At 43.5% G+C, this 27,964-nt stretch overlaps 1 protein-coding gene across 5 annotated transcripts in view; it reads right to left on the bottom strand.

Moving 5' to 3' along the window:
• Nucleotides 1-27,964, bottom strand: part of MOB3B (MOB kinase activator 3B) — a 235,985-nt gene that overhangs the window by 181,992 nt on the left and 26,029 nt on the right. The window contains exon 1 of one of the 5 annotated variants that reach the window (XM_061425124.1): nt 18,794-20,945. The exons of the other annotated variants lie outside the window; for them this stretch is intronic. The gene's annotated coding sequence lies outside the window, so the exon portion shown is untranslated. Of the gene's footprint in view, nt 1-18,793; nt 20,946-27,964 lie in introns of those variants that run through there. 5 annotated transcript variants of the gene reach the window in all.

Here is a 27,964-nt window from a genome sequence, read left to right as displayed (position 1 = left end):
CTGACTTCTTTTTCATTTAAGATTCTACATTCATCAATATGTCTTGTTGAGAAAGCCTCCATTAGAGATTTCCTCTATTTGTTCGAAGAAAAAAGAGGAAAAACAGAAACACAGTCACCACTCCTAGGAAAACAGCAACCACCTACCACTCAGGAGACCAAAGCAGGTGTTTAATACTATCTGAACTGCATTTTATTTTCTTTAAACTACATTTTATTCTTAAGAAAAAAAAAGCCAAAAGCAACTACATGAGTTTAAACAGTTTAAATGACTCAAATTCCTTTTGGAAGAAAATGATATAGGAATCTATAAAAACTCCAATAAGCATAACCACAAACATTTCTCCCACCAATTGTCAGTCAATTAAAAAAAACAAAACAAAACAAAAGCTTTAATATAGCTGACAACTGAAAAACAAATTTCCATAGAAAGAAGACTGGCCCATTAAAAAAGGAAACACATTTAACAGCCACCTCGGCATATCTTAAACGCAGATTTTTACATAACTGATCAAGACAGAAACCGTTTGCAAATATTTATATTTGAAATCACAAGATGGCTGGCCCCACATCCTAGAAGTTGAGGGTGATTATGCAATGAGCTGGGCCTTATTTCCTCTCCTTTAATTTGGCCTAACCCAGAGTGGTTTCTAGAAAAAGACAAAACCTGACAGAGCAGGGCAAGGATGGCCAAGGAGTCCTAATTTATTTCCGTTTGAAAGGTCACTGCACTCAGGTTCTCATTTCTGCAGGGAGTGCAATCCACATGGCTGGGCTCACTGTCCGGATTCAAGCACATGTTTTTCTCATCTAGCAGAATCATCTTGTGAAATGTGAGCCCAACCTGCACAGGCCCCTGGGTGAGAGCCGATGGGGGAGGGGGTGGGGAGGGGGGGTTGTGGGGGGACCGGTCCCGCTGGCAAGTGAAGCCACTCCAGATTGGCTCCTGCAGCACCAGGCTCACACCAGGGCCCAGACAGCAAGGAGGCCCTTGGCCCTGGAGATGCCCAGTTCAAGAAGTTTTCCAAGCTGGCATCACAAGCAAAGACGGAGCTGCTGCCCTGAGAGCTAGCACGCTAAACTGATCTACATTCAAGAAGGGCCTCGGGGCTCGTGGGGGCCACGCAGGGACCTGAAAGTGGAAAGTCGGGACAGAGCATGGGGAATTCCAGTCCCTCCTCCACCCAAGGAGCTAGCCACAAACAGGAACCCCATCAATATGTTCCCTCAGCACCATCAGGGGTCGTGCACTCTCCCCAGCTCTGCAGCCCTGTCCACCTTGCTCACAGGAGGAAGGGATCTTGGTGTGCATTTTCCCTTAGGAAGGGACCTAAGCTGCAGAGAGAGCCTAAGCTTTCCGCTGGGGCACCCGACCTGAGGGTAGCCATATACTTGGAACACTCTTGCTTCGTCTTTATAATAATCTAGGTTTAGGAAGTACTTACGGATAATTTTATAAAACCACCAAAAGTGTGTGGGAAGGAGATAAAGCAATTCTCATTTCCTCCAACCCTATCCAAGTAAACAAGAGGGTACTTTTAAGTAAAGATTCTTTCTAATGAAGAAATAAACCTACACCTCATCCTTCCTCTACCAGAAACTCCTGAGGACAGAGGATTTAGAAGTGATTCAAGTGGTGTTTCCTAGTTCTTATCTGCCCAATCTACCCTCCCCATGAATTGCTTTTTCATCTCTCTCACCAAAGCTGGCTGCAAAAAGCTCACTCAAGCCAGCAAACAAGTAAAGGCAATAACACTTCTCAGTGGCACAACCCACATCAGCATACCCTAGATTAGTAGCCACAATGACGGAATGGCTCGTACCTGCTGGTTAGAAACTTCCTGTCATTTCTGTTGCAAGATGCACAGCTACTTCCGGTTCTGGGACATTTTGGAGGGGCGAGAACAAGAAGACAGGAGGGGAAGAGAGCCTCCTGACAAAATCTGGCAAAGGCTCTTTGAGGATTTACAACCTCTTCCTCTCAGGTAATAGCAAATAGTCCTATCAAGATGAACTTTGAAAGCTGCAGTAACACTTTTGAAAAGAAATCTTATAGTTATACTTGAAACTTGATTTTATTTACTTATACTTGTTTTGGCCATTGAGGTGCAGCTTGCAGGATCTCAGGTCCCTGACCAAGAATTGAACCGGAGCCACGGCAGTGAAAGCCCAGAATCCTAACCACTAGGCCACCAGGGAACTCCCTTTCTTGAACTTGTTAAATATGCACACCTTTTCCTTTAGCTAGGGGGTTCCCTCGTGGTTCAGACGGTAAAAAAGTCTGCCTGCCAGGAGGCAGGAGACCCAGGTTCGATCCCTGGGTCAAGAAGATCCCTTGGAGAAGGGAATGGTTACACACTTCAGTATTCTTTTCTGGAGAATCCCCATGGACAGAGGATCCTGGTGGGCTACAGTCCATGGGGTTGCAAAGAGTTGGACACAACTCAGCGACTAATGCTTTCCTTCAGCAAATCCACCTTTAATAATCTATCAAAAGACAACTCTACAGGGCTATAGTGATAGGCAGACCTCTAAGATGGCCTTCAATGATCTCAGTCTCCTGCTCTCCTCCAGGGGATCTTCCTGACCCAGGGATCAAACCCGTGTCTCATGCTCCTGCATTGGCAGGCAGCTTCTTTACCGCTAGTGCTACCTGGGAAGCCCTCAGGTATCCATGGCACTTGAGTAATCCTCTCTGCCTGAGTGAGGGACCTAGTGATTGACTTCTAGTGAATAGAATACAGCAAAAGGGATGGGGTACGTTTCTGAGATTTTAAAGACTGTGATTTTTGTCGTGCTTACAAATTCTTCCACTCTCTCATCTGTCCATTTTGATCAAGTCAGCTGCCATGCTGTGAGTTCTCCCTCTGAGAGTCAATAGCCGGTGAGGAATGAAGGCCCTCGGGCCAAGAGTCCATCAGCAACTGAATCCAGCCCATAACCACTGAGTCAACTCAGAAGCAGATTCCTCCACCCCGTATCCCCAGCCTGCACCTTGGCTTCAGCCTGGAGAGAGATCTTGAACCGGAGAATTCAGCTAGGCTGTGCTCTGACTCCTGACCCAGAGATACTGAGACATATTACATGTTGTTGTGTTTAAGCCTCTAAGTTTTGGGATGTCTTGTTATGTGGCAAGGGATAAAGAATATCATTTTTAAGCATCATGGTTTACAATCACACCAAAAAAAAAAAAAAATGGAAATAACCCAAAAGTCCATCCTGAGGGAGCTAGTTCAATCAAGAATGACACATCCAGACAAGAAATACTGGGCAGCCCTTAAAATATAATGAGGCAATATATCTGTATTGAAATGGAAAGAAGCCCACAAAAATGAAAAAGCAAGTTGCAAAACCATGTGAGACTTCTAAAACACAGCAGAGGTCTACAATAGATTTTCATTTCTGTAATCTCCAGATAAGCACCTCACACAGTGTTCCCATCTCAGAAAATAACAACTGTAGTTATCTAGTTGCTATAGGCAAACAGACAAACAAAAAAGACAGAAAAGAGAGATCATTCTTGACTCTCCTCTTTTTCTCCAACTGCTCACCTAATCCATCAGTAAATTATACAGTGTAACTTCAAATCACCACATCCCCCACTTCTCACCACCTCCACAGTGACTACTCCCAGCCAAGCCACCATCCCCTCTTTCCTGGGGAGTTACAATGGACCTAATTTGTTACCCTGCTTCCAATTCTGTTCTTCTGCAATGTATTTCCAGACCATAGCCAGAGTGGTGCTTAAAGAATACGGGGACTTCCCTAGTGGGTCCAGTGGTTAAGAATCTGCCTTCCAATGCAGAGGACACAGGTTTGAGCCCTGGTCAAGGAACTAAGATCCCACATGCCACAGGGCACCTAAACCTGCACACTGCAATGACTGAGCCCAGGCACTCTAGAGCCCATGTTCCACAACTAGAGAAGCCTGCACGCTGCAAATAGAAAAGCTCCTGCATGCTGCAACCAGAGAAAGCCCATGTGCCACAACAAAGACCCATAAGCGACTGGGAGCCATGGATACTGTGCTCTGAAATCCATCCCTGCATGTGTGATAAAGTCACGCCCTCCATAAGCTACTCCTGGTCAGTGACTGGGCGGGGCAAGATGACCAAGACAAGCCTATTCTTGGGAGATGAAAAATTCACCTAACAGGGGCCTTTGGCTCAAGGGCTTTTCAACAACTTTGCCAAACTCTCTTAGAGCAGCGTAGAACTCCAGGATGCTTCCCCTCGGCCTCTGCCCTCCCCTCTCTTCACTCAAGTCACAGTCTGACAGCTCTCCCAGGCTCCGACCAGCTCCCTCCCTGTTTCCCTTCCTAGTCAGAGCAGAGCACTCAGAAAGGCCCTGCCCTTGACTGAAGGCTTTGCTGTACCTGACTTGAATATGTCATTTCTGCTAAAGGAGACCCACACCTGCACTTTGCACTGGACGCTTGTCTTGTTCACAGGCGTTGCCTTCATAAATCTCTTGTGTGGCTAGTCCTGCTTTGGTGTCTGCTCCTTGGAGGACTCAGACTGACACCCCATGCGTCAGCATGGCTCTGCATCACTTCACGTGAACCTCGGCTCAAACATCACCTCCTCACAGAGGCTTCCTTTGCTGTCCTAAATATAGCACACCCTACCAACCCAGTCTCTCTCTCTCTCATTAGCCTGCTTTGACTTTCCTCATAACTCCCCCTGACATTACACTTTTATTTATTCTTTGTTTTGTCTTCCTCTTGAGAATGTAAACTGTACAAAGACCTTGTTTTGTTTATTATTGTACCCCAGCACCAGGGGAAGAAGAGGGAGGGACATATTGAGAGAGTAGCATCGAAACATATACATTATCTTATGTAAAACAGATAGCTAATGGGAAGTTATTATATAGCACAGGGAGGTCAACCCAGTACTCTGTGACAAGCTAGAGGGGTGGGATGGGGTAGGTAGTGGGAGGAAGGTTCAAGGGGGAGGGGACATATGGCCAATTCACGTTGTTGTACAGCAGAAACCAACACAACATCGTAAAGCGATTATCCTCTAATTTAAAAAAGAAAAAAAAGGCCCATAATAGGTAGCCAATAAAAAGTTTATAAAGAAATTAATATATTTTAAAACATCATATAAAAATCACCTAGATCTTCTTTCAGTTCCAAACATGCATAAAATATAACCTAATATGATCATCAGAGAAGGCAATGGCACCCCACTCCAGTACTCTTGCCTGGAAAATCCCATGAACGGAGGAGCCTGGTGGGCTGTAGTCCATGGGGTCGCGAAGAATCGGACACGACTGAGCAACTTCACTTTCACTTTTCACTTTCATGCACTGGAGAAGGAAATGGCGACCCACTCCAGTGTTCTTGCCTGGAGAATCCCAGGGACAGCGGAGCCTGGTGGGCTGTCATCTATGGGGCCGCACAGAGTTGGACACAACTGAAGCAACTTAGCAGCAGCAGCAGCAGCAATGCGATCATCTTGAGAATATACCTCACAGACCTATAAAATATAACTTTTTAAAAACACAGGCCACAAATGAAGAGAGAAAGCCCAAAGCAGGAGGCATGAGAGCAAATGCTGCAAAACTAGCTGAATCTGGATTCAGTTGCATAGGTGCCTAGGACTGGGATGTTAATGTTCAGGTGAGGAGAGGTGATGTAGCCTAGACCCAGGCAAGGTAGGGGACTGGAACCAACATAACTACAAACAGTCAAAATTCTTGAAAACCTCCCTCCACATTGAGTGTAGGACTAGACAAACTACTACCACTCCCTAGTCACTCAGAGTATATTCTATCCTAGTCTCAAGGTGAAAAAATTGTATATATCTCATGAAAAAATAAAACATCAAGCCTGTGACCTGTACAAGTGTATGACCCAGATTTACACTGTTTAAATTGTTCAAGAATCCGGAGCTGAAAAATTACCAAAAAAATATAGTTAGGACCAAAATGCCCCGGAGAAATATTTTCATAGCCCAGACTCATATAAGGCTCTCTCAGAATAAACAAGTCCTGATGAATAAACCAGACAAAGAAACAAACCAGTCAGAGAGGCCACGTGCATAGGAAGCAGAAGCATTAGCACCTCAAGAACTGATGGTAATAGAATAATCTGATGGGCCACAAGCAAGAGTAGCCCCTTGCTCACCACAACTAGAGAAAGTCTGCCCAAAGCAATGAAGACCCAGCACAGCAAAAAATTAAAAAAAAAAAAAAAGAATAATCTGATGGAACTATAAACTAAGTATGTTTAAAGGTATTTTTAATGTAAAAGAAGGAATAAAAACTATAATAAAAGAACAAGCCTCTATGAAAAAAGAAATGACAGCTTTGGAAAGAAAAAAAGAACTAAGTAGAAATTTTAAAGTGAAAAATACAGTGTTACATTAAATAATAGATATAGCTAAAAAGAGAATCCGTATCATGGAAGATGGAAAGAAAGTACTCATAATATAGTCAAGAAAGAAAAAAAGAAATAGAAAAATGTAAAAGAGAGGTTACAAGACATGGAGAGTGTGTTGACAAAATAAAATATACTTTTAATTGGAGTTCCAGGAGAAAGATGTAGAAGAGGAAACATTAAAAAGACAATTACTGAGAATTTGACAGAATAAAATGCTACCTGTGATGTTTATTTCAATCATCACAAGTTCCAAGCAGGATTCAAAAGAACCACACACACCCCAGGGCCAAAGAGAAAATCATGAAGCAATCAGATACAAAAAAAGAGGTTACCAACCAAATAATGGCAATTAGATCAGGACCAGAATTTTCATTAATGACACAGAAGCAAGAAGATAATGGAATAACATACTCAAGTGGTAAAAAAAATAAATGTGTCAAACTAATATTCTCTATCTAACTACATTATTGCTCAGAAATGTGGGTGAGGGCTTCCCTGGTGGCTCAGTGGTAAAGAATCTATCAATGCAGAAGACATGAGTTCAAACGTGATCTGAGAAGATCCCACATGCTGCGGAGCAACTAAGCCCATGTACCACAACTACTGAGCCCGTGCTCTAGAGCCCAGGAGCTGCAACCACTGAGCCCATGCGCCCTAGAGCCTGTGCTCTACAGCCCAGGAGCTGCAAACACTGAGCCCACGCACCCTGGAGCCTGTGCTCCACAACAAGAGGAGTCACCACAATGAGCAGCCCACGCACTGCAACTAGAGGAGCCCTCACTCTGCACAGCTAGAGAGAAGTCCACGCAGCAAAGACCCAGCACACTCAAAGATAAATACAATTATTTAAAAATGGGAGTAAAATATAGACATATCTATACAAAGAAAAGAATTCCCAATTCAAGGCTCCCTGAAAGAAAATAGTAAATAAAAATAATATATTTCAATTTAAAGTAAATTAAACACAGAAAAAAGTAAGATAAACAATGATGAGCAAAGACGATAATAGAGATGATAGTCAGTTTGTAAATAACCATGCTGTTTAATTTTTTTTTAAGATTAATGGAGGGGAGACATTATAAATGACTTGGAACTAAAATATTGGATAGCAATAATATGGAAGTATGATTATCTTAAAGTATTTTAATGTCCTTGTGTTGTTTGGTAGAATATCTATTTTGAAGAATTTCTAAAGAGATTTTAGGGGCTTCCCTGGTGGTCCAGTGGTTAAGAATCTGCCTTGCAATGCAGAGGACACTGGTTCTATCCCTGGTTTAGGAAGATCCCACGTACTTTAGGGCAACTAAGCCTGTGCACCACAACTACTGAACCCACATGCAGCAACCACTGAAGCCCGTGAAGCCTAAAGCCCAAGCTCCGCAATGAGAGAAGCCACCACAACGAAAGGCCCACACACCGCAACCAGAGAAGCCCGCACACCGCAACCAGGAGTAGCCTCCACTCTCTGCAATTACAGAAAGCCTGCACACAGCAACGAGGACCCAGTGCAATAAACAAACTTTTCAAAAAAGTTTTTTAAAGCTAAGCATGCACATTATAATTTTAATTATAACTTTAAGGGAAATACGAGTGGAGATGGGAAGAAGAAATGTAATGTATACTTTCCAAAGTAAAAGCAGGGAGGAGAAGGAAAAAAGAACACTCAGATGAGAGGTGAAAAGATAAATAAAATCAGAAAAAAAAAAAATTACCATGGGCAGATATTCATTAAAGGAAATTTAAAGACTATAGTTCAAGTCAAGGAAATTGACAGAGATGTAAGACATCTAAAAGGACCTAGAAGAAGGAATTGAGAGGATACAAGAAGATAAAAGATATAAGATCCCAAACTATAAGAAAGAATGAAGAAGACAGAAAATGGTGAATATTTTCTGAAAATGATAAATCAGTACAAGCATTGACTCTACAGAAGCATAAAAGAAGTAATGCTTTATGAGATTCTAAAAGAAAAGAAATATATACACTTAAAATATATAAAACCACTAACATACAAGCGGGGGCAGGGCAGAAAAGGGAGGATGTTGTTCAGAATAAAGCTATTGATCACTTTAGAATTCGGTGAGTTAAAGTCACAATTACTAGGTTAACCACTAAAGTTTTTAAAGTATAAAAAACTGATAGTTAACCATGATCAGTTTTTTAGACTGATAAAAACCAGTATAATTTTCAGAGTGGTACAGGAAGAAAAAAGTGGAGTGAGACAACAAACTCAATCAACCCAAAAGAAGACAAGAAAGGAGAGAAGAAACCGATCTTGTGGGACAAACAGAGAGCACCAAAGACTTGGGCAGACAGGAATTAAAATATATCAGTAATGATAACAAATGTAAGTCCACTTAATTTTCCACTTAAAATATGGTAACAAATTTAAACACCTTCTGGGGCCGGTAAAGTCATACACATGAGTAAACAGCAGATATAGGAAAACAACAGCTCAAATGAAAGGATAACTGATCCTTCTACAGAGTAGGAGAGACAATAGAGCATAGTGGGGCCTGGGGCAAACCGGTGAGAGAATACCCATCCAAAGAAGGCAGTGCTCATGGACTTCTGCCATGGGAATACTGTCCAGGGTCCTGTGTGTCAACTTGCAAACAAAACTGGGATTTCTGAGTTTTATGAGGAATCTGAGTTTTAAACATAGGCTACCACTTTTCTAAAAAAAAAAAAAAAAAATCACTGGGAAAAAAATCTCCTATCAACTCCATGGATGGAAGAAAGGAGACAAAAATGAAACATGCAAGCAAAGAAAAAGCATGATAAATAAAATGCAGAGGGAAAAAACCCCATTAAACAAAAGGAAAAAAGAGCCACCTCTGGGAGACCTTGCAGCACAAATGGAAGTGACGGCTTCTACTAAATACCCACTGTGATCCACACCCTGTAATTTCCACCCTGTTCAACCTTATCATTTGGCTGAAGAGACCTAACATTAAAGGATGGGAAAAACACTGAATAATCCAAACATAAAGTACATGGAGCACCAGTGGTCACTGAAAACTCCAAATGATGTCTGGTGCTTATTCCATCAGTTCTGCTTACACTAAGTCTCCTGTGGGGCTTACTGGGTACCTGCACTCATCTACCTGTTAATAAAAACAGTGATGTTAAAAAACCCTTGAGCTCCTACCAAGAAGCCCACTCCTGCGACTTCCCTGGTGGTCCAGTGATTAGTACTCCACACTTCCATTACAGGGCATGGGTTCCATCCCTGGTTGGGGAGCTAAGATCCAGCAGGCAGCCTGGCATAGGGGTGGGGTGGGGAGAAGTCCCTTTCCAACGGACCTCAAGGAAAACTTTTCCTGGTCGAGTCAAGCCAGCCTCTCATCTCACTCTCCTTCTAGCCTTGCTGACTCCTTCCATGACAAAAAGGCCCTTTTCTGCCTGACCTTTCAAAAACTTGCAGATCTTACAAATGGAGCACACTCCATAATGCTCTCCCCTCCCAATAGTGCAATAAGCCCCTTTCCTGAAGTGCAATAATCCTTTTGAATAAAGTCTCTCCTTACCAAAAAAAAAAAAAAAAAAATGCCTGAAAGGATAGAGGGGAGGAAGTTGAGAAAAGAAGAATTAAGGATGTTCACCCTATGTGACTCTCAGTCTGTCAACTGAGCCAGTTCCTGGAATGTCACTTCTTCCTCATGACCTGTGCAGTAAGGTCCCAAGTGTTCAGCATGGCTTCCATGGCGGTCAGACTTGGCTCACTGCAGCCCCTGCCTCCACACCTCTGCCCAGGCTACTGCCCCTGCCAGGATGCCCGTAGTCTCCTCTTCCACACTTGAAACCAAGCCGACCCCCAAGTGAAATATTCTCTTAAAGGCTGCTTAAGGTGCCTGATGAAATCCCTGTAGGAGGAATGCACTTCATGGCTATTTTAAAGCTTAGTTGGGATCCCCTGGAGGAGGGCATGGCAACCCACTCCAGTAGTCTTGCCTGGAGAATCCCATGGACAGAGGAGCCTGGTGGGCTATGGTTCACAGGGTCACAAAGAGGTGGACATGACTGAAGCGACTTACCACGCAAGCACGGGCTCTGCAAAAATATGTGTAATGACACAAACATAATTGTGTTCATCATCATTCCAGAAGACATAAGAGTAAATGGATTGGCTTGATGGGGCTGCTCTTGGCAAGGGATGAGCCATGGTTGGGACTGGATTCTATTCCTAAAGGTTCTTGCTTGTAGACACACCTCCTGCCAAAGCTGTCTCATCCACTGGAAAGCAGAGCTACAATGCCTATTGTAGCTAAATACTCTAAGACTTACATTTCTGTACCTAAATACTCTAAGGTTTAAAATTAACAAATGTATAAGTAAATGTTTATAAATATATAATGCTGACTTGATAACTTTCAAATCTTATATTCAAAGATGTGCTCACTCAGTCATATCCAACTGTTTGCAACGCCATGGATTACAGCCCACCAGGCTCCTCTGTCCATTGAATTTTCCAGGCAAGAATACTGAAGCAGGTTGCCATTTCCTCCTCCAGGGGATCTTTGGCAGGCGGATTCTTTACCAACGAACCACCCAGGAAGCCCAATATTCAAAGATACTTTACTCTATATGGTAAATTATTAATACATTGTCTCACTTTTTAAAAACAGGTGAATGAATAACTCCTGGGAAATCAGAGCAATCATGAATTGAATGAGCTACTTATAGTCAACCTCAAAAGCGAAATTATAAGAATGCTTTTCATTTCTTGCAGCAGAAACTACATTTAACGGTGTGGGCACACGTTGACATGCTTGGCATGTGTGTGGGCAGAAGAGGACCGAGGGCCTTGGAAAGTCACGAAGGCCTCATCCCATGCACAGCAGGAGGTGGGGGGCAGGAGGGGCAGGACACAGGGCTGGTGGGACATGAAGAGGTGCTGGGGGCATGGCAGAGGGCCGGTTATGGCTGAAGTGGTCCCTGCTCTGACCGCCACCTCTCATAAAATCATTAATAAAACTAGAGGCCCAGGAAAATGCTGATTTCCACTGGATTTGTTGTAGAAATGGAACAAGGACAAGACTCAGAGTCCAAGTTGGATTTTGAATAAAAGTGAGGAGGCTGCATGATTCAGCAGCAGGGACAGAGAAGGAGAAGGGGGTCAGAGCAGGGGTGAGGGGCAGAGGAGAAGGGGGCCGGAGCAGGGGTGAGGGGCAGAGGAGAAGGGGGCCGGAGCAGGGGTGAGGGGCAGAGGAGAAGGGGGCCGGAGCAGGGGTGAGGGGCAGAGGAGAAGGCGGCTGGAGCAGGGGCCATGTTGAACTCACAGTGTCAGGAACTGGGTTTCAGGTCAAGTTTTCCCTAAGCCTTTGTGGGGCAGAAGAGCCCTCAATGAGACTTGATACCTGCATTTCATGACGGATGTTTTTCTGAAAAAGGGCAACTTGTCAAGATCATCCGGTGCTAAGGACAGGTTGAAAATAGAAGTGACTGGGTGTTCTTCACATGGGCTCCGTCTCAGAGACTCAAGTTAATGAGGAGAGAAGGGGAGGGGGTAAGCCAAGTGCTGTCACAAAAGCCCTGGATCGCACAAGGTCTTCCAGGTTTCCCACGGCCCCTGCTGCCTACCAGGTGGGGGTTGAGGAGGCGATCTCCACGCTTCCAGTTAGAATGGACCAATACCAGACCCAGAATGGAACAAAACAAAAACGTGGGTGGGGCAGGAAACCATAGGAAGTGCGCGTTTCTCCCTGTGCAAATCTGATGGGTGGGAAGCAGAAAACAGAGCAAAGACCATTATTGTGAGCTTATTTTTACTGTAAATAAAAACGTAAAAAACTTGAAAACCATTATCTGTTAGCCTCCAATTTCGAAGTCACTCTAACCCAGGAGTCCCCAACCTTTTTGGCACCAGGGACCAGTTCCATAGAAGACAATCTTCCCACGGACCAAGGCGATGGGGGGATGGTCCGGGGATGATTCAAGCACATTACATTTATTGTGCACTTTATTTCTATTATTATTACATTGTGATATATAATGAAATAATTATACCACCATAATGCAGAAGCAGTGGGAGTCCTAAGCTTGTTCTCCTGAGTGCGGGTGGTGGTAATACAAGTCATAGGGAGAGACTGTAAATACAGATGAAGCTTCGCTCACTTGCCTACCACTCACCTCCTGCTGTGTGGTCTGGTTCCTAACAGGCCACGGACCAGTGCTGCAACCTGGGGACCCCTGCTCTAACCCATCCACATGAAAGAGCCACCCCAAAGTCTCCCCAGGCTTCCCAGATGGCACTAGTGATAAAGAACCCGCCTGCTAATGCAGGAAACGTAAGAGACGTGGGATCAGTCCCTGGGTCAGGAAGATCCCCTGAAGGAAGGCATGGCAACCCAACCCAGTATTCTTGCCTGGAGAATCCCATGGACAGAGGAGCCTGGCAGGCTAAAGTCTATAGAGTCACAAAGAGTTGGACACAACAGTTAGAACCAGACATGGAACAACAGAGTGGCTCCAAATTGGGAAAGGAGTATGTCAAGGCTGTATATTGTCACCCTGCTTATTTAACTTCTATGCAGAGTACATCATGAGAAATGCCAGGCTGGATGAAGCACAAGCTGGAATCAACACTGCCAGGAGAGGGACTTCACTGGTGGTCCAGTGGTTAGGATTCTGAGCTCCCAATGCAGAAGCCCTGAGTTCAATCCCTGGTTGGGGAGCTAGATCCCACATGCTGCAACCAAGGGTTCGCCTGCTGCAACCAAGAGTTCATGTGCCACAACTAGTTCCTGGCACAGCCAAATAAATAAATATTAAAAAAAAAAAAAAAAAGACTGCCAGGAGAAATATCAATAACCTCAGATACACAGATGACACCACCCATATGGAAGAAAGTGAAGAGGAACTAAAGAGCCTCTTGATGAAAGTGAAAGAGGAGAGTGAAAAAGTTGACTTAAAACTCAACTTTCAAAAAACAAAGATCATGGCATCTGGTCCCATCACTTCATGGCAAATAGATGGAGAAACAATGGAAATGGTGACAGGCTTTATTTTCTTGGGCTCCAAAATCACTGCGGATGGTGACTGCAGCCATGAAATTAAAAGATGCTTGCTCCTTGGAATAAAAGCTATGACCAACCTAGACAGCATATTAAAAAGCAGAGACCATTACTTTGCTGACAAAGGTCCATCTAGTCAAAGCTATGATTTTTCCAGTAGTCATGTATGGATGTGAGAGTTGGACTATAAAGAAAGCTGAGTGCTGAAGAATTGATGCTTTTGAATTGTGGTGTTGGAGAAGACTCTTGAGAGTCCCTTGAACTGCAAGGAGATCAAGCCAGTCAATCCCAAAGGAAATCAGTCCTGAATATTCATTGGAAGCTGAAACTCCGATACTTTGACCACCTGATAAGAAGAACTGACTCACTGGAAGACTTGATGCTGGGAAAGATTGAAGGCAGGAGAAGGGGACAACAGAGGATGAGATGGTTGGATGGCATTGCCGACTCAATGGACATGAGTTGGTGATGGACAGGGAAGCCTGGTGTGCTGCAGTCCATGGAGTTGCAAAGAGTTGGACACGACTGAGCAACTGAACTGATTGACTGAAGCAACTTAACGTGCACGTGAAGGCTCCCCTGCAGGAATTCCAGGAGGGTTGTTCTTGCTGCATTTCAGGCCTGCCCATCTCCTGAGTCCTGTCCCTGCCCCGTGGGCTTGATGCCTGCACAAACCAACCCTTTGGCCCCTCTGAACACATCCTCTCACTCTCTCAGAACTCAGGATCCCACACACCTGGGGCTTTGTCTGCAGGCACTCACATCTAGGCATTGGGCTCACCAGGGGACCAGCCAGTAAACTACATCCACACCTTAGTGAGGGGCTAGCCTGGGACTCTGAGACATACAGTGACAGGGACCATATACCTCAGTTCATGAAAACTTAACTCAGCCATTAACAATACAAGAACCACCCTGGCAAATTGACCCTACCACTGAAAGAAATGGAAATACCAGACCACCTGACCTGCCTCTTGAGAAACCTGTATGCAGGTCAGGAAGCAACAGCTAGAACTGGACATGGAACAACAGACTGGTTCCAAATAGGAAAAGGAGTACGTCAAGGCTGTATATTGTCACCCTGCTTATTTAACTTATATGCAGAGTACATCATAAGAAACACTGGGCTGGAAGACGCACAAGCTGGAATCAAGATTGCTGGGAGAAATATCAATAACCTCAGATATGCAGATGACACCACCTTATGGAAGAAAGTGAAGAAGAACTAAAACGTTTCTTGATGAAAGTGAAAGAGGAGAGTGAAAAAGTTAGCTTAAAGCTCAACATTCAGAAAACGAAGATCATGGCATCTGGTCCCATCACTTCATGGCAAATAGATGGGGAAACAGTGGAAACAGAGTCAGATTTTATTTTTCTGGGCTCCAAAATCACTGCAGATGGTGACTGCAGCCATGAAATTAAAAGACGCTTACTCCTTGGAAGAAAAGTTATGACCAACCTAGATAGCATATTCAAAAGCAGAGACAGTACTTTGCCAACAAAGGTCTGTCTAGTCAAGGCTATGGTTTTTCCAGTAGTCATGTATGGATGTGAGAGTTGGACTGTGAAGAAAGCTGAGAGCTGAAGAATTGATGCTTTTGAACTGTAGTGTTGGAGAAGACTCTTGAGAGTCCCTTGGACTGCAAGGAGATCCAACCAGTCCATTCTAAAGGAGATCAGTCCTGGGTGTTCTTTGGAAGGAATGATGCTAAAGCTGAAACTCCAGTACTTTGGCCACCTCATGTGAAGAGTTGACTCACTGGAAAAGACTCTGATGCTGGGAGGGATTGGGGGCAGGAGGAGAAGGGGATGACAGAGGATGAGATGGCTGGATGGCATCACCGACTTGATGGACGTGAGTTTGAGTGAACTCTGGGAGTTGGTGATGGACAGGGAGGCCTGGCGTGCTGTGATTCATGGGGTAGCAAAGAGTTGGACACGACTGAGCGACTGAACTGAACTGAACTGAACTGTTTTTGAACAGACCACTCAGCCAAGCTCCAGCATTTTCCAGATCAGCATTTTCCATTGCCAGGTGGACAATTTCTGTGGGATGTCTCATTGGCATCTGCAGGGGTTAATAGTCAGCCGCCTGTTGCTCTGGCTAAGCCATGAGAAAATCACCATGGGAAAAGAATAAAAGCAAAATATAGCAATACAGCATAACCCAAATAAAAGTACATCGGGTTGATTAGCTGGGGTCGGCATACCCTGCTAAGCTAAGGAAAAATATAGTGTAGACCTTGGAACGCTGGGTCGGCGCAAGTTCAGAACGCTGCTTGGGCACACACTAAGATGTTTTCCCAAGGCATATGCAGATCTATGGCCTCCAGCTAGGTGATAGCACTTGTACAAGAAAATAACAAAGATAGTTTAGTAATCAGTAAAAATTCTATGGTAGATGGACTTTCCTGATTCAGACGGTAAAGAATCTGCCTGCAATGCAGGAGACCTGAGTTCTATCCCTGGGTCAGGAAAATACCCTGGAGAAGGGAATGGCTACCCACTTCAGTATTCTTGCCTGTAAATTTCCATGGACAGAGGAGCCTGGCAGGCTACAGTCCATGCGGTCACAAAGAGTCAGAAACAACAGAGTGACTAACTCTTTACTCTATATTATTAACTACTGTTAGGCACAAAAGTACAAACTCCTTGAGATGTTATTCAAGCCTCTTTACAATAAGAGTCCAAAACCTATATTTAATTTGTCCAATCAGTATTTCTTAAGCACCTGCTAGGTCAGGCTAGGTTTGCTGTGGTGAACAAAACAGAAATAATTCTTAATGGAGCTTATAGTCTGGTAAGGGCAAAGTCACACACATACACACAATACGCAAGGACAAATTGTGCTGTGTGCTAAGAATGACGGAGCAAGTGTTACAAGAGACAATGGTGGGACAAGGGCTAATTCAGACGCCGGTCCCAGAACTCTGGTTTCCAAGTCAATGCTCCATTAAGTATCCTGGAGGCAACGGATAGAAATAATTTCCCGTATCTTGGGTAGTCATGCCCCAAATGAACAGAAGCATAACTGAACCAAGTATAATGGTACTTGGCCAAGCATAATTGGTCAAGTGCCATGGCAGGAGACGTAAAGAGACATGGGTTCAATCCCTGGGTTGGGAAGATCTCTTGGAGGAGGGCATGGCAACCCACTCCAGTATTCTTATCTGGAGAATCCCATGGACAGAGGAGCCTGGTGAGCTACCGACCACAGAGTTGCGAAGAGTCAGACATGACGGAAGCAACGTAGCACGCACGCACGCACGCACGCACCATGGCATCCAAGTATCAGGGTTTCATGTTTGATTATAACTTTCACCCGTCATTCAAGTTCCCACATTCTGATCACAGCCTAGGTTTTACAGTTTTGTGCCAATTCCGCAGCTTTAAAGTAAGCAGCAGAAAGCCATCCAGGCGAGTAGAAGCGGAAAGTCGTGCTTTTAAGAACATAACAGCAATAAGAAAAATACGTAGGACTTGCTCTGTTTAAATCGGAAGGAGAGCCAAGGGAGCCCGAGAGTCCTCAGTGTGGGGAGATAATTCTCCATGTTGTTTCTGCAAGTCTGATTGCCAGACTGTCTTTTCTGGGAAGTTTCCTTTAACAAACAGCGTAGGAAGCAAGAGACAGTATCCTGCTCCAAAGGGCACATTTGATTCCTGATCAGCAGAGTAAAGACAGGGAACAACTCCAACTCCAGCGCAGAGAAGATCTGTCTACACTCCAGGGTAATAAAGATAATGGGACTGTCTGGAAGGGAGGATGGGCAGGTCCTCCTGTAAGATGTTGGGGTGGGGGATGGTGGAGTGTACCTAAGCTCAGTGTTGCTGAGCTGGGAACAGGCCCCTGTGCACAGCACCCACCCGGGCCCACAGCCACAACACCCCCATGGGACTTGAGAGGAAAGGGGGGACTGATGTGAACAGGAAGTTCATGCTGTCTGCTGAACCGTGAGTACCTAAGTTCTTATGATCTGCTAAGTTCCCTCTCTCTCTAGGTTGCTACTTAGGGACTGCTTGACCCTTCTGAGCACGAGTTGGAAGATCTCCTTTCTTGCATTTGCCATGAATAACTCAACTATTTCCACAGGTTCTCCGTGTGCATCTTTCACACTTCGATGCTATACATCTTTTCCCTGCCTTATTATGGTTTTTGCCCAATCATGTTTCTGCCATCTCAAACTTGGTTTACTTATGGCCTTTTAGGCGCACCCTTTTAGTTTTCACTGCTATCTGATAATCTTCACTCCCAATGTCAAATTTCTGAGAAAAATAGTCTATTGTGACAACGTGTCTCTGATGGGATAGAGATTTATTTTCAAACCAGGCAAGCCCATAGGTCTGTTAGTTTGCAGACTGGCTCCCCTTGAGTCAGGTGATGACTATTGATCTGCTGTCTCTCCCCTCATACCTGCCCTCCTACTCTCTGCTCTGTTGCCCCTGGGGCTGGAAGCCTGCAAACGACTTTCCCAAACTCCATTACCAACTGATCTCCTATTATGTTGTAAACATGGGAGGCAGAGGAAGGGGAGCATCACGTGGAACAAAGACAAAATCTTCCTGGAAAGATGTAGCTCTTACAGGGAGGCAGCTGTGGTTAACAGCCTCTAGAGCAGGGTGATTCAGAACTCTAACCATTCCAGCTCGAACTCAGCTCAGCATTTAGCCCAGCCAATATCAGGGTAAGTCACACCTACAGAGGCTTCATGCATTGACTTAATCACACAGGGTGCTCTTTGCATACCCAACAGAACTGCATGACATCATGATGAGAGCACTGAGGGAAGTCTGGCTTCCAGAATGTACACTTCCAGGCTGCCTGTGTCCACTTATCTCATGCCAGGGTTAGGAGAAGGACTGGCCTAGGGTTACAACCATCCCATGGCAGGGACTCAATCATTCCTACTTATTCTGGGGGAAAAAAAAAAAAAAAGGTAACCTACACAGACTAAAAGGCGAACCATGACGTTTCAACTGTCTTGTGGGGGTTTAGATAATTTTGAGTCCCATCTTCCTTTTCAAAAGTCTAGATGCTGCCACCAGATTTTCTCTTCAGCCATTATGGGCGAGTTCTTCAGTTTTTCTCTGCTGTTTCACACTCACATGTATCTTTTTGCCCTGGCACAGCCTTTTGTCAACAGTATTCCCTTTTACTGCTCCTAGTCTGTCCTCCTCCTTCACTTGTGGTTTTCTCCCCTTGTCATTTAAGCTTTCTCAGCTATGCACAGAAATCGAACAGAAGCCTTTTGTGTAGGGGATCCTCTTCCTCCCAAGCAGTTCTGAAAGCAGCAGGTGCCCCAGCAAAGCCTTGGTTTGGACCTTAGACCTACACCAGCAGCTGCTAATCCTGAGTTCTCACTCTTTTTTAAAAAGCAGTAAAATGGACTTACATGAAAACCAAGTGTGTTGGGGTTAACTCTCTTATCTTGAGCTCAAGCCACTCTGGCCTCGAAACTTTCCAAAAGCACCACACTTCTCTCACCATCGGAAGAGAGAGTGACTATGTTGCTGGTACAGACCTCTGCTTATGTTGGAGATGGCTAGGCATGGATTTCCCTAATCAGCAGAAAAATGCAAACTGCGTGTGTGGGTGGGGTGAAGGTTGGGGGGTTTGCAGGATACCAGAGTTGCAAGTAAAAGCACAGATTTCCCTAGCTGGGAACAGGCCCTGGAAAGGGAACCTCCCCACATCAGATAAGGAAAAATGTATTTCATATTGTCAGCCCTTGTTATATTTAGATAATAAAGAATACTTGGGCAGAGGAAAATGATAATAATAGTAATAATACCTGCAACAAATATTCTTTGTACTTTACACTTCTAAAATCTTCATATATATCTGTATATTATTTCATCACAAGAATAAGATCATTATACAGTATGGACAAGATTAACATGTGGTCCATAATTTAAAAACTAAGATATACTATTTATAACTGTTCATCTGAGGCTGTTGCTGCTGTCAAATATATAAAACAGATGCCTTCAGGCTGAGAGATTTGGTGCCAACTCTAAGTAATCCAGAAAGTTAGAAAAACTGAAAATAGAAGTGCATTTATGCTGTTTATCAAGGAAAAGAATGTTTTCTTCTCAAATGATAAAGCTGTGCAAGAGAGCACAGCAACAGGCTCAGAAAAACGATGGCAGCATCCTTTTGTTAGGGGAAGCACACAGACTGAAACCCGCCCACCCTGGCCAGAAACCATAGTAACCATTTGCATGAGTTGTTTTATGACAGGAGGTCCTGGTAAGGAACAGGGAACTAATAAGCCTCCACCAACCAGAAGAGTTCCGGAAAGGTCAAAAGGAGACAACACCTGTCCGACAACCTCCCAGAATCTTTCTCTCTGGCATCCATCTTGGCTGAACAAGGTGTGCACCAGCAGGAAGGACTCTGAGTCAGAATGATTGGCTAAGGACAACCTGGAAACTAATCCCATCACCATAAAACCCGAGACTGCAAGCCATGTGGCAGAGCTGTTCTCCTGGGTTCCCTTACCCTACTGCTCTCCACCCGGGTGCCCTTGCCCAATAAAATCTCTTGCTTTGACAACACATGTGTCTCCTTGGACAATTCATTTCCAAGTGTTAGACAAAAGCCCAGTTTCCGGCCCTGGAATGGGTCCCCCTTCCTACAACATTTACAGGACATTTTAGACCCCACATAATTCTGCTGGAATAAGACATATTTTCTTTCTAAAAATAGTCACTGTCCATCAAGCTGCTTAGTTTTTTGGGGAGGACGACATATCAAGATCAACCATTTTTTTCTTTATGCCAGCTTAGAAAGGTAATTCCTTAAAGATCAAGATAAGCATTTTTATACTTTGTAAGTACCTTTGATTTTGCATTACCATCTTTATAGGCATATGTCCTTGAACTCTTGAGATAGCTAAGCTGAAAACAGCCTTCTCATCGCCTTGCCCACCACTGGCCCAGCTCAAATAGAGAATCCTTGTAGGGAAGAAAAAAAAAAGAGCTTTGCAAAGGAGATAAAGAGTAGAGGAAGAGAAGCCCATGAGGGCAAAGGCAAATTGTAGGCTACTTTCATGTAAAACTGAAAACCTGGTATATGCACATATCTGTCTGCACACATTTGCATGAGGAAGGAGAAAGGTGTGGAACAACTTAGGCCAGTCCAGGGAGGAAATGGGAAAGAAAATTAGGAGAAGTCACAGAGTCGGACACAACTGAGCCACTAAGCATTCACACCAGGTTATAGGTTTTCTAAGTAATCAAGGAGCACTAAAAGCAAAGAAAAACCTTGCATTGCTTTGCTTACAAAATATAAGTCTTCCAACTGGGGCTTCGTATCAGCATCAGCTTGTACAGTCAAGTCATGCAGTCTTTGCATGGATTATTTTACTGCACGGACAATTAGAGGTTAGATTTGCCAAGGAAGCTACTATAGCAAAATCTGGTTTTCTTGCTAGGAGTTAGAAACCTCATTAAAGCAGAAGGACAACTGAAAATTTAAGCTTCATTAGACAATACTAGGAAGCACTTGTCCAAATTTGATGTATTTATGTAACATGGCTTTTTTTTTTTTTTTTCTGATCAGAGCCTCAAATTCTAACTCAATTGGTCAGTTCAGACCTGTCTTCTTATGGCTCTTTGGCTGCAAAATCAGGACATTGTGCATATATCTATATATATATAGTCAGTACAATATCTACTTCTAAACCTTTACAGATATGTTTAAAATTTTAGTTTTACAACCTAAATCTTCAATTAGGTGTGGTGAGCTGTGACTCATCTTCTCAATAAAATAATAGGATTCCGATATATATGGCACATTGCATTTACAATAAGGAAAGCTGTAATTAGGTGTGTTTTTAAGATTTAGCTCTGATTTAATCAAGTCAGCCCAGGTAGTCAGACATATTAGTTTCTGTCAGTACAGGAATCCACATATTTGGAACCGAATCTTTCTCCTGGGGAGGCTACAGCACACCTCTCCGTAAGCGTCTGGAGAACTTTTAAATCATTCTTTAATTAATGCTTTCAGCACCCCTGTGACCTCATTATGCTGTTGTTATTAAGCATTTTATTTTCTTGGTCCCAAGAGTTCCTCATAGCAAATACATGTTTCCCAGCACACATTTATATTTTCTGACAGAAAAGTTGGCTTCTCATGCATGATATAAAGCAAATGTTAATTAGGATGATGGTTAAGATGGCCCAGACTCTTTCCAAACATTTTCATAGCTGGCAGCATTCCACTTTCCTCTTCCTGTAAGCCAAGAAACCTAAGTGGTTATTTTTCTTCTTGGGGTAGAAATATCTAGGTAAAAGCAGTCAAAGAATATTCAGAGTGGCTTAGCCAAAAGATATCCTGAGAAAAGCTCCCTATTTAGGGCTGTCATAGAATGCCATGAGGAGGGCTTCCCTGGTGGTCCAGTGGTTAAGAATCTGCCTGCCAATGCAGGGACATCGGTTCCATCCCTGGCCTGGGAAGATCCCACGTGCCTCGGGGCAACCAAGGCTGTGGGCCACAACTACTGAGCCCGTTGCACCTAGAGCCAGCCGATGCTCCCCAACAAGCAAAGCCACAGCGGTGAGAAGCCTGAACACCACAACTAGAGAGTAGCCTGTGCTGGCGGCAACTAGAGAAACCTGCCCGCAGGAACAAAGACCCAGCACAGTCAAAAATAAATAAATAAATACATCTTTAGAAAAAATATGCCAAGAGGAGGTTCAATGCCTACAACGTTTCTGGAGGTCACAATTAGCCCAGCTATATACTCTTTGACTCACAAGTCACTTCTGGGTAATGTTCCGGAGGAAAAAGTTATAGATGTGCAGACAGTTTGGATGTGAAAGCTTATGAATGTCGGTATCATAGCACTGTTTGCCAATAGTGTCAAATCTTTGAAAAACCTATCTTTCTAAAAATAGATCATAGGATATCCATATGTTGCTATGCTAAGTCACTTCAGTCGTGTCCGACTCTGTGTGACCCCATAGACGGCAGCCACCAGGCTCCCCCGTCCCTGGGATTCTCCAGGCAAGAACACTGGAGTGGGTTGCCATTTCCTTCTCCAATGCATGTAAGTGAAAAGTGAAAGTGAAGTCGCTGAGTCTTGTCCGACTCTTAGCAACCCTATGGACTGCAGCCTACCAGGCTCCTCCATCCATGGGATTTTCCAGGCAAGAGTACTGGAGTGGGATGCCATTGCCTTCTCCAATCCATATGTTAGGTAAATAGAATAGGGAAAATGGCATCCAAAATGGCGGTGGCTAAAAGACAAGGAAGGGAAAAGCCCGTGAAAATAGAACAGAGGAAGGTCAAAGGAAGGTCCGAGGAGAGGACTGAGGACTTCAGATAGAACAGCACTACTGACTAAGCCCAATTTGCATAGGGCAGACCCAGGGAGAAGGAAAAAACATATAAAAAGAGGAGCCAAAAGGCTCTCTCTCTTCTCTCCCCCAACCCCCTGCGCCCCGGGGTGCTCTTATCTTCGAGTCTTTGGATCAACGTGCCCTCATGCCTCGAAGATGGATTTTCCTGCTATCTTCTAAATAAAATAGAGCTGTGACACTGAGCTGTAACATTGATTTGTCTAAGAGCTATAACACGGTCCGTTCGAGACCTGAGAGCTATAACATGGTTCAAGACCCGAGAGCTGTGACACGCAGAGGGAGCTTTAATGTCCATCCCTCCAAATCTTTGTTGTGATTAGACAAAAACCGAAGTGCATACACTTGTGTGACACATACAATGGAATTCTATAAAGGCTTTTTAAAAGCTTTAATATATGAAAAATATATATGACCCCACTCCAGTACTCTTGCCTGGAAAATCCCATGGACAGGGGAGCCTGGTAGGCTCCAGTCCATGGGGCCACTAAGAGTCGGGGCACGACTGAGTGACTTCACTTTCACTTTTCACTTTCATGCATTGGAGAAGGAAATGGCAACCCACTCCAGTGTTCTTGCCTGGAGAATCCCACGGACAGAGGAACCTAGTGGGCTGCCGTCTATGGGGTCGCACAGAGTCAGACACAACTGAAGCGACTTAGCAGCAGCAGCAGCAATATTACACATAAACAAGCAGATAATGAAATAGCATGTCTAGAATTATCTCAATTTCTTAATATACATACATCTATGACTGAAAATAAATCCGAAAGTTAATAATAATTACAGTAGGATAGAGTGATTTTCTGAGAAGGCAATGGCACCCCACTCCAGTACTCTTGCCTGGAAAATCCCATAGACAGAGGAGCCTGGTAGCCTGCAGTCCATGGGGTCGAGAAGAGTCGGACACGATTGAGCGACTTCACTTTCACTTTTCACTTTCATGCATTGGAGAAGGAAATGGTAAGCCACTCCAGTGTTCTTGCCTGGAGAATCCCAGGGACAGGGGAGCCTGGTGGGCTGTCATGGGGTCGCACAGAGTCGGACACGACTGAAGTGACTTAGCAGCAGCAGCAGAGTGATTTTAAATTTCTTTATATTTTCATAATTTTTTTGTAGTTTAACATTTATACTAAATAAATATTACTATTGTAAGTAGAATATAAAACGTTTTCCTCATTTGTTCTCTCATCATACGTATGGAATAAATTACTAATACATATGGAATAAATTAATCACTAGGAGGAAATAGAAATAAATAAAAGTCAGTGAACATAAAGTTAATGTATTATACTATAGATTTAGCCTTCAATTCTTATATTTAAATAAATTTCTCCCAGTAGATTCTCTATGAACTAGCTCCAATTTCTCATAGTTCATCCTTTATCTGAAGCAGTTCAATGATTCTTCGTAAATTCAAATGAAAATCCAAGATGATCAAGGAAATAAAATGTGCAAAGGAAGCTGGCCTTGGCAGCATGCAGAGGGTTGGAAACCATGAATATGAATGGATGGAGCTTTAGGACAACAGGCTAATGGGAGGAGGGAGAAGCTATTCAGATGACAGCTGCCGGGCCCCCTCTCCCAGCTAGTCACTCCCCTGCTGCTGCCCTCTACTCCCAGTCTTGATTCTCAGCCCACAAGTAAGCCGCGGTACATGTAGCCTCCATGGTGTTCTCACACTCCAAGCACAGAGGATAAAAGGCCACTGTGTTGAAAGCTTGTGCTTCACAGAGCAACAACACTGCTAAAAGTGCTTAAGAATACCTTGCTACTTTTCATATCAATCACAGCATTTGCCAAGCTACCCCCCAACCTACTGGGAGGTACAAGGGTGAGCCCTGTTTAATTAGCTTCGGGAATCTTAAGAGCTCTGCTAGACCATTAATTAGACTTGTTGGAAGAAGTGTGTGACGTGTGCGTTGGGGAGGGGAGGGCTGGTTCGGCCACGGTCTTGGGAAACCATTTGCAAGTGCACCTTGGGACAAACTTAATAGAAAGTAGGACGTTAGGAGAATCCACTTCTTGCTAAAGAAAAAAAACTCAAGTTTTTTTTTTTTTTAAACCCTAAGTAGGACCCTAAATTTTTGTTCTGGTACCCAATCTCTTTGAATACAAATACTACTTAATATGCTTAAATTCTTTATTCTCAATGCTAGAAAAATGTCCATCAAGGCCAACCGAATAAAGTGTTATTTGTAGAATCAGGGTCTCATACTCAAATGCTTTTAGCCATTGGATAGATCAAGGACACAAGGTGTCAGGACACAGGCACCGTTTAAAAAGGGCCAGGGACTCCGCTCTAGCAGCAGTGGCTAATGTGGGGAGAAAGACCTAGAAATGCTGGGTATTCAGACTTCCTAAGAATAGCTGGAAATTCAAAATTTTATGTGAAATCTGAGTATTTTTTTTACAGATTGACAACTAAAAAGAAAAACCAATGCTTTCTATGCACAAACAAAACATCTCTAAGGACCAAAATAGGCCTGTGGACTGCCAGCGTGCAACCTCTGATTCCAGAGAACAAGATCTTAAAACAGGATTTTTAAGATGCGTGTTGACTAAATTTCTCTGTATATGCATAAGTGATCAGTCAATGAACAGACTAGAAAAGAATCATGAATTTAAAGTCTAAACTGCTGGAACAGCTTACCCTAATCAAGTTCCTAAATTTCTCTGGGGTCTGTTTTCCTCCTTTTATTAAAATTGGAATAATGTACTAGGGTTTCACAGTTTATGTTTTTTACCCGAGAACTTATGAGAGCAAATGCATTTATTTTTATACCTCAGAGTTACTAACGACTTCTTTCTTTTAGGTATTGGGGGGAAAAAAAAGGATGGCAGTCCAGGGGTTAAGACTGCCTTCCAATGCAGGGGCCTCAAGTTTGATCCCTGGTCAGCAAACTAAGAGCCCGGAGGGGGGGAAATCACATAGAAATGAAGGGATAAGACTGGAGTCCTGTCTCCTCACAATTCAACAATTAAGAACCTTCTCTAAAGAGGCGAGTAAGAAAGCTAGCCTACGAACCCTCTAGGTTCATGAAGCAAGTCATCATGTCAACATATTACTCTTCTAATTGTGCTGGCAAGACAAACTCAGGTCCTCACTGAAAACACATGGAAAGGAAATGTGTCAGGTTAAGACATCTTTATCTGTCTTTAATAACTGGAATATTAATCATATCTAATCCAAAGTGAGTATTAAAATGAGTAACTCAAATACTACCCAATTTAATAAACATCCTCAGCTTCCTAGGACAAACACTTTAATATTTAGAAATTTGCCTTCCACTCATGCCATTTCTTGTTAGAAAGGCGACGTCCGGTCTGTGGGGGAAATGAGTCATGCTGGGCCACCATCCCACCTTCCGAGGGACAAGTTGAACCAGGAAACGATTGGCTCATTGTGTGTGTGTTGGTGTCAGTACAGGAAAACCGTGTAGCCTAATACCGAATGATCTCAACGTGGGGGCTTCAGTTTTTATTAAATATTGTTTGCAACTTGCAGAACCTTGTTGGCTTGGAAAGAATTCTAATTTTGCCATTAAGTTTGCTGTTGAAATGATTTATAACATGATGAATTTTTTCATTGGAAATCAAGCTTTTAAGACAGTCTCATGTTGGATTTCTGCTTTCTTACACCTAACTTAACTTCATCTTGTTCTGAATTGCTGTGGCATGTTGACCTGACCTCAGTATTGTGGAGAACTTCCAATGATTGAAAAATCACCCTTGTAGTGAGTATACCAGAAGTCCAGAAGTGAGGTGCCAGTTTGCTTTAACTGAGTCTGGTTCACTGACTTTAGTTTCTTCCATTCTGTGTCTCAAATTCCCTGCACTGAGAACAAAATTGTGACTACCTATAAGGTATCTCGCAAGGAAAGCCAAGTTCCTTTGCAAAGCTACCTTTTTATGCAATCCAAGTAACAGAAAGTGCAAACAGGTGTCTTACTGAACACAAGACAGTAAAGTCTCTTACTGACACTTTAAAAGAGTCCTCGTTTAAAACTCCAATTACAGCAGTAGGATGTTTTTATTAAAAAGACACTATTACGAAAAGAGGACTCCACGTTGAGCAAAGTAATGTACTTCCAACAAGGGAAAGTGTCAGATAATTGACTACTTTAGGACAGCCTTTTTTTTTTTTTTGATAAAAAGAGATGTTGCCAAACAAAAGGAAATTGTAAAATTGCAATTCAAGTTTTACCTTTAGTCCCTAAGGCTCTCTCAGGAAAAACACACCCTCAACCAAAAGGACAAAGTCTGGCATCTAACCCTGTTTGTCTTCCACTCTTCTGCCACCAGTTCAGCTCTCTCGTTTCTTCCAAACACACACCATCCCTTCCCACCAAGTCAGATCTCTGGTTTCCCGTCATCCTTTGCTAAGCACTGTATTATAATACATATGATTTCTCCTTTCATACTTTGCTACTTGCCATCAGGTCAAATGAGGTAATGAGAGAATGTTCCACTTCAAGCCCCAATCAACCTTTTTATCAGCAGGTCTAACCATATAGGACCCAGACCTATCTCAGTGGAGTTACTGGTCTGTATCTCCTACACAACCCCAAAACAGAAGAATATTTACATATTCTACTTCCACTGTCTCTTTCTCATTCAAGAATATGCTTGTGTGGGAATTTAATTGTCCTCCACTTTTTCCCAAAGTCTAGACAATGGCTTCTTTAACTCATCATGCGACATTCAGCATTTCACCTCTGAATAACTCAAAAACTAGAGTACATCCCACTGGATTAAAGGTAACTATTGAGTATCACTAAAAACAAAAAAAAACCAAGCAGAATAAGCACTCTTCAGCCAACTGAGGACACTGTTGGTGGAAACTCTAGTCCAGAGATGGCCAAACACACACCTCCCCATGTACACAGCCAGGGCAGCCAGCAGCCAATCAGACAGAGGCTCTTTCAGAATCTTCTCTAACTCAGCATCTCCAGACCACCACTCCCAATGGCTCAGACTTGGTTCTCCAGATGAAAAGCCTTGGTCTGGTGGCCATGAAACCTTCAGTCTACCAGAATGCAAAAACTAAATTCTTGTTACAGGTAAGAACATCTTCAGTCTTTCTAAAGAAAACATTACAAGGAGGTAGACACAAATTGTTTTTTAAAATCTTGTACTTAAGCCTAAGCATCGAGATCAGCAACTGGAAAACGTGCTGACAGCCCTTTGTGACAAAGTCC

This window comes from Bos javanicus, chromosome 8 (genome assembly GCF_032452875.1).
Source record: "Bos javanicus breed banteng chromosome 8, ARS-OSU_banteng_1.0, whole genome shotgun sequence".
Classification (NCBI taxonomy): Eukaryota; Metazoa; Chordata; class Mammalia; order Artiodactyla; family Bovidae; genus Bos; species Bos javanicus.
This window is presented reverse-complemented; position numbering and strand designations above follow the sequence as displayed.